This window comes from Triticum aestivum, chromosome 3B (genome assembly GCF_018294505.1).
Source record: "Triticum aestivum cultivar Chinese Spring chromosome 3B, IWGSC CS RefSeq v2.1, whole genome shotgun sequence".
Taxonomy (NCBI): domain Eukaryota; kingdom Viridiplantae; phylum Streptophyta; class Magnoliopsida; order Poales; family Poaceae; genus Triticum; species Triticum aestivum.
Window position 1 is genome coordinate 819,187,024 of NC_057801.1, and position 11,376 is coordinate 819,198,399.

An 11,376-nucleotide genomic window follows, 5' to 3' on the forward strand; every position below is an offset into this window, starting at 1 on the left:
AGCATCCAACTCGTACTACGGTGTCGCAGAGCGGCGGTGGCTGCTTCCCGCCATCTCTGATAAGCAGCAGAAGAGACCAATTAGTACCCTTACAACAGATCATAAAACAAGCATGATAACAGGCATTAGTCACAAGTACCCCATATGTCCTATTTTTAGCAAAGTCATGCTAAAATTCACGGAAAATTTCAGCATGACCTTTGCTGAAAATAGGACATATGGAGTACCCGAATTTGCCGGAACGGAAGTTAATCGACATTCCGGCAAACTCAAGGGCCTCTCGGGGTACCTGCCCAAAAGACATCATGGATGAAATGGACCAACAATATGTATACATAAAAGTAACAGCAGCAATATATTTAGGCTTTAACAGTAGTGCAAGAAGTTCATTCTTCAACAACTATATACATCTAATATGAACACTGACACTAAAATTAACAGTATACAACTATATAATCATGCTAACATGGATATTACACTTGTTACTACTAAAACTAGTAGGAAGATGAAAATAAAAAAGGCGCGTAAAATGTGAATGCATGTACCGGTGTTGACGGGGCCGACGGTGGCCTGCTTGTAGAGGCTGTAGGGGCAGAGATTGCTCTCGTTGGTGGTGGTGTCCGGCAGCGTCTTGGTCTTCTCCGCAAACTCCTGAAACTCCTCCTGGAACTCAACGATATTTCTAGTCGGAAGTTCACCTTGTTTTAGCAATTGCAATGCAAGACTGTGATATACACAAACAAAACTAACTTCACAGCAGAATTTAAGACATCACATTGTTTCCAAATAACCGCTGCCAAGAAATTAATGAAATGGAACCCTAATCTCTAGGAAAACAAGATGGACACCGAGGGTGACCAACAGAACATGCAAACACAAAAATGAGGTGGGAACAAAAAAGGTCTCAACTTAGCATTTGCTCTTTGCTGTCCACAGAATGCATGGACTAGTGGGTACATAGCTGGGACAAGCATTGGCACATTGGCATCAAGCAACATGCTCAAAGAAGAGCAGGCTTGTTTGCAACTGTAAGCATCTTAAGGACTGGCATGAAACCATGATAAGGTGGGGCAGTGAGTCAAGGATTCGTATTGGCTGACAAACTTTGTAAAAAAAACTTCTGAGTGTAGCTTAGCTGCTAGTCCACAAAATTGTAGCTACAACTCTCAGTATCTAATTTAGAATGCAGCAAATCATCAATCTCTTAATGTACCTTCTCACAGATAAATAAACAAGCCTTGCAAATTGTATAATTCTGAATTCAACAATGCAGTTCCTCGATGTTCCCATGGATAAATAAGTTTCAACACTCGCTACAGACGAAACTATGGCAGATGAAACTATAACAGATGAGATGACACAACCAAGATTCAGAGAGATACATCGACTAATTGTATCATCGCATCATAGCAACAATTTTGTTGTGAAGCAAGTTCCCGGAGCAAACTTCTGAATTGATGCAAACTTTGCTGTAACAATCAGAAGAACTTTGCCTACAGCAACATAAAAACAATATCCATTGTCTAACACAGAGTGCAACAAACTTGGGGGAATAACTACTAGTATTTCCCATACAAAATTGACTCTACTCCATGCTTGAGAACTTTCTGATCATACCAACTCTTCAGTTAAGCCAAGCAAGCCTAAAGCACTTGTTAGGGAAGTCAAAACTACTAGTATTTGCATAGACAAGCTATAAAAAAGTTTAAAAAGTTCTAACTGATTAGACCAAGATATTAGCCATGTTCTCTAATTAATGTTTTTTCTTTCAGAAAGATAAATATCCGAGCACTGTTAGGTCCCAACAAGCAGGAGCTAGGTGCTTAAGATCACCCTGCCACTAATTATTTGTTAGCCATTAGCTGAATGTGAGTGGAGTGAAATTCCTTGTTAGTGGGAAGCACCCTTTGGGCCTCTCCATTGTACTGCCCCACTTTTACGGGTTTAATCACCATTTTTTATCATTATTTATCATTATTCAGGAAAGATAGAGAAAATGGTGACATTGTTTCATTGTTTCATTGTTCCAAATATGGGTTTAATCACTCATTGTTTCATTGTTTCATCAGTTACAACTCATTTAACCTCAGATGGCAATGGCAAGGTTACAACTCATTGTTTCATCATTGTTTCACCAAGTACAAAAGAACAATGGCAAGTACAGAAAACCCTAGCTAGGATTTGGGGGCCGCAAAGACAGGAATCGCGGCATGGCATTGCGGAAGGGGGCGAGAGAGGGGAGGGTGGGGGTACCTGGTGCTCGCAGTTGCGGCAGGTGACGTTGGCGGCGTCGGGGCGTCGAGGCGGCGGGGCAGCAGTATCAGGATCGAGAGGAGAGGGAAAGGGGATCGAGAGAGAGGGCGACGGAGAGAGAGGGGATTGATAGGAGTAGGGGCGGCACAATACTAATGGCGCACCACCCCTGGGTGCGCCATAAGTACATACATGCTAATGGCGCACCTCACCCTGGTGCGCCATTAGTATTTTTTTTTCTGCTCGAGCCAACTGGTTATCTACAACCTGACCTGATAGACATCAAGTCTTCCCTATTAGCTCGACTGGTCAGCAGCTAGTTCTCACACCAGGAGGTCCTGGGTTCGAATCCCAGGCTCCACAATTTTTTATGCATTTAAAATGATGTTTCATACTTGTTTGTGTTTAAATATGTTCAAACTTGTTTAAATCATAACAGTAACATTTTTTTATAAGACAGTAATAATTTTTTAAAAAATATCATCAAACAGTAATGCCGGTGGAGCGGGGGCGAGTGCGGGGGGTCGTTGGCGGCGGTTGAGTAGGGGAGGGGTGCGGGGGATTGGTGGCGGCGGTTGAGTAGGGGAGGGGTGCGGGGGGTCGGCGGCGGCGGTTGAGTAGGGGAGGGGTGCGGGGGGTCGGCGGCGGCGGTTGAGTAGGGGAATCGAGGGTGCGGGGGGTCTGCGGTGGCGGCCGGTGGACCGGGGGGTGCTCGGCGGCGAGGGGGACCGGATCTGGCGAGGTGGGATAGCGATCAAGATGGAGGGGGGTCGAGATCGAGTGTCCATGAAATTTAAAAATATTCATGATATTTTAAAAAGTGCCCATGAAATACAATCGAGCACCCCCCGGTCCACCGGCCGCTGCCGCCGATTCCCAGGCTCCACAATTTTTTTTATGCATTTAAAATGCTGTTTGATACTTATTTGTGTTTAAATATGTTCAAACTTGTTTAGAATCATAACAGTAATTTTTTTTATAAGACAATAATAATTTTTTTGAAAATATCATCAAACAGTAATGCCGGTGGAGCGGGGGTGGGTGCGGGGGGTCGGTGGCGGCAGTTGAGTAGGGGAGGGGTGCGGGGGGTCGGTGGCGGCGGTTGAGTAGGGGAGGGGTGCGGGGGGTCGGCGGTGGCGGTTGAGTAGGGGAGGGGTGCGGGGGGTCGGCGGCGGCGGTTGAGTAGGGGAATCGAGGGTGCGGGGGGTCAGCGGCGGCGGCCGGTGGACCGGGGGGTGCTCGGCGGCGAGGGGGACCGGATCTGGCGAGGTGGGATAGCGATCGAGATGGAGGGGGATCGAGATCGAGTGTCCATGAAATTTAAAAAATATTCATGATACTTTAAAAAGTGCCCATGAAATACAATCGAGCACCCCCCCGGTCCACCGGCCGCCGCCGCCGATTCCCAGGCTCCACAAATTTTTTTATGCATTTAAAATGTTGTTTGATACTTATTTGTGTTTAAATGTGTTCAAACTTGTTTAAATCATAACAGTAATTTTTTTTATAAGACAGTAATAATTTTTTTAAAAATATCATCAAACAGTAATGCCAGTGGAGCGGGGGAGGGTGCGGGGGGTCGGTGGCGGCGGTTGAGTAGGGGAGGGGTGCGGGGGGTCGGTGGCGGCGGTTGAGTAGGGGAGGGGTGCGGGGGGTCGGTGGCGGCGGTTGAGTAGGGGAGGGGTGCGGGTGGTCGGCGGCGGCGGTTGAGTAGGGGAATCGAGGGTGCAGGGGGTTGGCGGCGGCGGTTGAGTAGGGGAATCGAGGGTGCAGGGGGTCGGCGGCGGCGGCCGGTGGACCGGGGGGTGCTCGGCGGCGAGGGGGACCGGATACGATTTAAATATCATACTAATGGCGCACTACTTCACAGTGCGCCATTACTAGTTTGAACTAGTAATGGTGCACGGTGAAGCTGTGCGTCATTAGTAGTTTTGCAACAAAAGGAATAAAAAATATAATTAAAAAAACAACATTAGTGGCGCACTGTGGAACAAGTGCGCCATTACTAGTTGCAACTAGTAATGGCGCACTGCGCCCTGATGCGCCATTAGTATGTTTGGACAGGCGCGCTAGTTCAAAAAAAAATTGGTACTAATGGCGCACCCTTGACTTGGTGCGCCATTAGTAGTTTCAACACTAATGGTGAATCAGAAGTTGGTGCGCCATTAGTATATACTAATGGCGCACCTCTTGTCTAGTGCGCCATTAGTGTCAATCCCATCTATAGCCCTTTTTCTAGTAGTGCCCCCTAGTGCACGCCCCCTGCCTCGTGGGCCCCCCTTTGCTCCTCCGACGCCCTTCTTCCTCCTATATATATCCACGTGCCCTCAAACGATCAGAACAGGAGCCAAAACCCTAATTCCACCACCACAACTTTCTGTATCCACGAGATCCCATCTTGGGGCCTTTTCCGGAGCTCCGCCGGAGGGGGCAATTGATCACGGAGGGCTTCTACATCATCCTAGCCTTTTCGATGAAGTGTGAGTAGTTTACCTCAGACCTTCGGGTCCATAGTTAGTAGCTAGATGGCTTCTTCTCTCTTTTTGGATCTCAATACAAAGTTCTCCCCCTCTCTCGTCGAGATCTATTCGATGTAATCTTCTTCTTGCGGTGTGTTTGTTGAGACCGATGAATTGTGGGTTTATGATCTAGATTATCTATGAACAATATTTGATTCTTCTCTGAAATCTTTTATGTATGATTGGTTATCTTTGCAAGTCTCTTCGATTTATCAGTTTGGTTTGGCCAACTAGATTGGTTCTTCTTGCAATGGGAGAAGTGCTTAGCTTTGGGTTCAATCTTGCGGTGTCCTTTCCCAGTGACAGCAGGGGCAGCAAGACACGTATTGTATTGTTGCTATCGAGGATAACAAGATGGGGTTTTTATCATATTGCATGAATTTATCCCTCTACATCATGTCATCTTGCTTAAGGTGTTACTCTATTTTTAACTTATTACTCTAGACGCATGCTGGATGGCGGTCGGTGAGTGGAGTAATAGTAGTAGATGCAGGATCGTTTCGGTCTACTTGTTTTGGACGTGATGCATATATACATGATCATACCTAGATAGTCTCATAACTATGCTCAATTCTGTCAATTGCTCAATAGTAATTTGTTCACCCACCGTAGAATACTTATGCTCTCGAGAGAAGCCACTAGTGAAACCTATGGCCCCCGGGTCTATTCTCATCATATCAATCTTCCATCACTTTATTATTGCTTTGCTTTTTACTTTGCCTTTTATTTTACTTTGCTTCTTTATACCAAAAATACCAAAAACATTATCTATCATCTCTATTAGTTTTAATCTTTGCAAGTGGCCCTGAAGGGACTGACAACCCCTTTATCCCGTTGGTTGCGAGGAGTTTGTTATTTGTGTAGGTGCAAGGTACTTGAGAGTAGTCTCCTACTGGATTGATACCTTGGTTCTCAAAAACTGAGGGAAATACTTACGCTACTTTGCTGCATCATCCTCTCCTCTTCGAGGAAATCCAACGCAGTGCTCAAGAGGTAGCAAGAAGAATTTCTGGCGCCGTTGCCGGGGAGATCTACGCAAAAAGTCAACATACCAAGTACCCATCACTATCTCATCTCCCGCATTACATTATTTGCCATTTGCCTCTCGTTTTCCTCTCCCCCACTTCACCCTTGCCGTTTTATTCGCCCTCTCTTTTTCCTCCTCCTCTCTCTCCGTTTGTCGTTTTCTCGCTTGCTTCTTGTTTGCTCGTGTGTTGGATTACTTGTTGTCACTATGGCCCAAGATACTACCAAATTGTGTGACTTTACCAATACCAACAATAATGATTTCCTTAGCACTCCGATTGCTCCTCTTGCCAATACTGAATCTTGTGAAATCAATGCTGCTTTGTTGAATCTTGTTATGAAAGAACAATACGCCGACCTTCCTAGTGAAGATGTCGCTACTCATCTAAATAGCTTCGTTGATTTGTGTGATATGCAAAAGAAGAAAGATGTTGATAATGATATTGTTAAATTGAACCTATTTCCTTTTTCGCTTAGAGATCATGCTAAAGCTTGGTTTTCATCTTTGTCTAAAAATAGTATTAATTCTTGGAACAAGTGCAAAGATGTTTTTATCTCTAAGTATTTTCCTCCCGCTAAGATCATCTCTCTTAGAAACGATATTATGAATTTTAAGCAACTTATGATACGTAATTGTCCTACTCATGGTTTGAACTTATGGATGATTATACAAAAAATTTATGCCGGATTGAATTTTGCATCTAGAAATCTTTTGGATTCGGTCGCGGGAGGCACTTTTATGGAAATCACTTTAGGAGATGCTACTAAGCTCCTAGATAATATTATGGTTAATTATTCTCAATAGCACACTGAAAGATCTACTAATAAAAAAGTGCATGCGATAGAAGAAATCAATGTTTTGAGTGGAAAGATGGATGAACCTATGAAATTATTTTCTACTAAGAGTGTTTCTTCTGATCCTAATTATATTCCTTTGTCTACTTTGATTGAGAATAATAATGAATCTATGGATGTGAATTTTGTTGGTAGGAATAATTTTGGTAACAACGCTTATAGAGGGAATTTTAATCCTCGGCCTTATCCTAGTAATCCTTCTAATAATTATGGTAATTCCTACAACAACTCTTATGGAAATTTTAATAAGATACCCTCTTAATTTGAGACTAGTGTTAAAGAGATTATTAATTCACAAAAGAATTTTAATGCTTTGCTTGAAGAGAAATTGCTTAAAGTTGATGAATTGGCTAGGAACGTTGATAGAATTTCTCTTGATGTTGATTATTTAAAGCTTAGATCTATTCCTCCTAAGCATGATATCAATGAGTCTCTCAAAGCCATGAGAATTTCCATTGGTGAGTGCAAGGAAAGAACTGCTAGGATGCGTGCTTCAAAAGATGCCTTTATTAAAGCGTGTTCTTCCGATCACTATGAAAACAAAGATGAATATATAAAAGTTATTGATGTGTCCCCTATTAAATCTTTGTTTTGCAATATGAATCTTGATAATGATGGGACTGAATATGATCCACCTTTACCTAGAAGGCATTCCAAAAATTCAGAGTTTTTAGATCTTGATGATAAAATTGATAAAAGTGAGATTGAAAAAAGTAAAACCCTAGACGTTGCTAAACCAACTATTTTGGATCTCAAGGAATTTAATTATGAGAGTTGTTCTTTGATTTATTGTATTTCCTTGTTGCAATCCATGCTAAATTCTCCTCATGCTTATAGTCAAAATAAAGCCTTCAACTAAACATATCGTTGATGCTTTGATGCAATCTTATGAAGAAAAACTTGAATTAGAAGTTTCTATCCCTAGAAAACTTTATGATGAGTGGGAACCTACTACTAAAAAAAATTAAAGATCATGAGTTCTTTGCTTTGTGTGATTTTGGTGCTAGTGCTTCCACGATTCCGAAAACTTTATGTGATATTCTAGGTTTCTATGAATTTGAAGATTGCTCTCTAAATTTGCACATTGCGGATTCTACTATTAAAAAGCCAATTGCAAATAGGAATTATGTTCCCGTGGATTTTATTGTTCTTGATATTGATTGCAATCCTTCTTGTCCTATTATTCTTGATAGACTGTGTCTTAGAACGATTGGTGCGATTATTGATATGAAAGAAGGGAATATTAGATTCCAATTTCCGTTAACGAAAGGTATGGAACACTTCCCTAGAAAGAAAATAAAATTATCATATGAATCTATCATGAGAGCCACGTATGGATTGCCTGCCAAAGATGGCAATATCTAGATCTATCTGTATCTTTATGCCTAGCTAGGGGCGTTAAACGATAGCGCTTGTTGGGAGGCAACCCAATTTTATTTTTGTTTTTGATTTTTGTTCCTCTTAGGAAGAAATAAATTGAAGGAAATATTCCCTAGAGGCAATAATAAAGTTATTATTTATTTCCTTATATCATGATAAATGTTTATTATTCATGCTAGAATTGTATTAACCGGAAACATGATACATGTGTGAATACATAGACAAACTGAGTGTCACTAGTATGCCTCTACTTGACTAGCTCGTTGATCAAAGATGGTTATGTTTCCTAGCCATAGACATGAGTTGTCATTTGATAAACGGGATCACATCATTAGGAGAATGATGTGATTGACTTGACCCATTCCGTTAGCTTAGCACTCGATCGTTTAGTATATTTCTAATGCTTTCTTCATGACTTATACATGTTCCTATGACTATGAGATTATGCAACTCCCGTTTATCGCAGGAACACTTTGTGTGCTACCAAACGTCACAACGTAACTGGGTGATTATAAAGGTGCTCTACAGGTGTCTCCAAAGGTACTTGTTGGGTTGGCGTATTTCGAGATTAGGATTTGTCACTCCGATTGTCGGAGAGGTATCTCTGGGCCCACTCAGTAATGCACATCACTATAAGCCTTGCAAGCATTGCAACTAAGGAGTTAGTTGCAGGATGATGTATTACAGAACGAGTAAAGAGACTTGCCGGTAAGGAGATTGAACTAGGTATTGAGATAACGACGATCAAATCTCGGGCAAGTAACATACCGATGACAAAGGGAACAACATATGTTGTTATGCGGTTTGACCGATAAAGATCTTCGTAGAATATGTAGGAGCCAACATGAGCATCCAGGTTCCGCTATTGGTCATTGACCGGAGATTGTCTCAAGTCATGTCTACATAGTTCTCGAACCCGTAGGGTCCACACGCTTAAAGTTTCAATGACAGTTATATTATGAGTTTATGAGTTTTGATGTACCGAAGGAGTTCGGAGTCCCGGATGAGATCGGGGACATGACGAGGAGTCTCGAAATGGTTGAGACGTAAAGATCAATATATTGGACGACTATATTCAGACATCGGAGAGGTTCTGAGTGATTCGGGTATTTTTCGGAGTACTTGAGAGTTACGGGAATACATATTGGGCCTTATTGGGCCATACGGGAAAGAAGGAAAAGGGCCTCAAGGGTGGCCGCACCCCTCCCCTTGGTCTGGTCCGAATTAGACTAGGGAAGGGGGCGCCCCCTTCCTTCCTTCTCCTTTTCCCTTCCTCTTTTCCTATTCTATATGGGAGGTGGAATCCTACTAGGACTAGGGATTCCTAGTAGGACTCCACATTTGGTGCGCCCCCTCCTAGGGCCGGCCTCCTCCTCCCTTGCTCCTTTATATACGGGGCAGGGGGGCACCCCAAAGACACACAAGTTGATCTTCGTGATCGTTCCTTAGCCGTGTGCAGTGCCCCCTCCACCATATTCCACCTCGGTCATATCGTAGCGGTGCTTAGGTGAAGCCCTGCGTCGGTAGAACATCATCATCGTCACCACGCCGTCATGTTGACAAAACTCTCCCTCAACACTCGGCTGGATCGGAGTTCGAGGGACGTCATCGAGCTGAACGTGTGCAGAACTCGGAGGTGTCGTGCGTTCGGTACATGGATCGGTCGGATCGGGAAGACGTACGACTACTTCCTCTACGTTGTGTCAAAGCTTCCGTTGACGGTCTACGAGGGTACGTAGACAACACTCTCCCCTCTCGTTGCTATGCATCACCATGATCTTGCGTGTGCGTAGGAAAATTTTTAAATTACTACGTTCCCCAACATAAATTTTGTTTAGTCTCTGGTTAGATGTGTTTTTGTTCTTAAATTAGTGTTTGTGCCAAGTTAAACATATAGGATCTTCTTGGAATAAGAGTTATTTTATCTTGCTGTAATTTCCAGAAACTTTATGCTTAGTGCCCGAATTATTAAAAATCACCAGAACGTGATAAAATACTGATTTCAATTGCTTATGATCAATAAACAAATTATCTAGGTCTTCCTATTTTGTCTGAAGTTTTTGGGTTACAGAAGTTTGTGTTGGTTATAGATTACTACAGACTGTTCTGTTTTTGACAGATTCTGTTTTTCGTGTGTTGTTTGCTTATTTTGATGAATCTATGGCTAGTAAAAGAGTTTATAATCCATAGAGAAGTTGGAATACAGTAGGTTTAAAACCAATATAAATAAATAATGAGTTCATTACAGTACCTTGAAGTGGTCTTTTGTTTTCTTTCTCTAACGGAGCTCACGAGATTTCGGTTGAGTTTTGTGTTGTGAAGTTTTCAAGTTTTGAGTGAAATCTTTTGATGGATTATGCAAAAAGGAGTGGCAAGAGCCTAAGCTTGGGGATGCCCATGGCACCCCCAAGATAATCCAAGGACACCAAAAAGTCAAAGCTTGGGGATGCCCCGGAAGGCATCCCCTCTTTCGTCTACTTCCATCGGTAACTTTACTTGGAGCTATATTTTTATTCACCACATGATAAGTGTTTTGCTTGGAGCGTCTTGTGTGATTTGAATCTTTGGTTTTTAGTGTGCCACAATCATCCTTGCTGTACACACCTTTTGAGAGAGCCATACATGAATTGGAATTTGATAGAATACTCTATGTGCTTCACTTATATCTTTTGAGCTATATAATTTTATCCTATGAGCTTCACTTATATCTTTTGATCCATATGATTTTTGCTCTACTGCTTCACTTATATCTTTAAGAGCACGGTGGTGGATTTGTTTTAAAGAAACTATTGATCTCTCATGCTTCAGTTAGATGAAGTCGGAGCATGATTTATTTATTGATTGTCTTCCTTATGAGTGGCGGTCGGGGACGAGCGATGGTATTTTCCTACCAATCTATCCCCCTAGGAGCATGCGCGTAATACTTTGGTTTTTGATGACTTCTAAATTTTTGCAATAAGTATATGAGTTCTTTATGACTAATGTTGAGTCCATGGATTATACACACTTTTTCCCATCCTTCCACCATTGCTAGCCTCTCTAATACCGCGCACTTTTCGCCGGTATCATACACCCACCATATATCTTCCTCAAAACGGCAACCATACCTACCTATCATGGCATTTCCATAGCCATTCCGAGATATATTGCCATGCAACTTTCCACCGTTCCGTTTATTATGACACGCTCCATCATTGTCATATTGCTAGCATGATCATGTAGTTGACATCGTATTTGTGGCAAATCCACCGTTCATAATTCTTTCATACATGTCACTCTTGATTCATTGCATACCCCGGTACACCGCCGGAGGCATTCATATAGAGTCATATTTTGTTCTAAG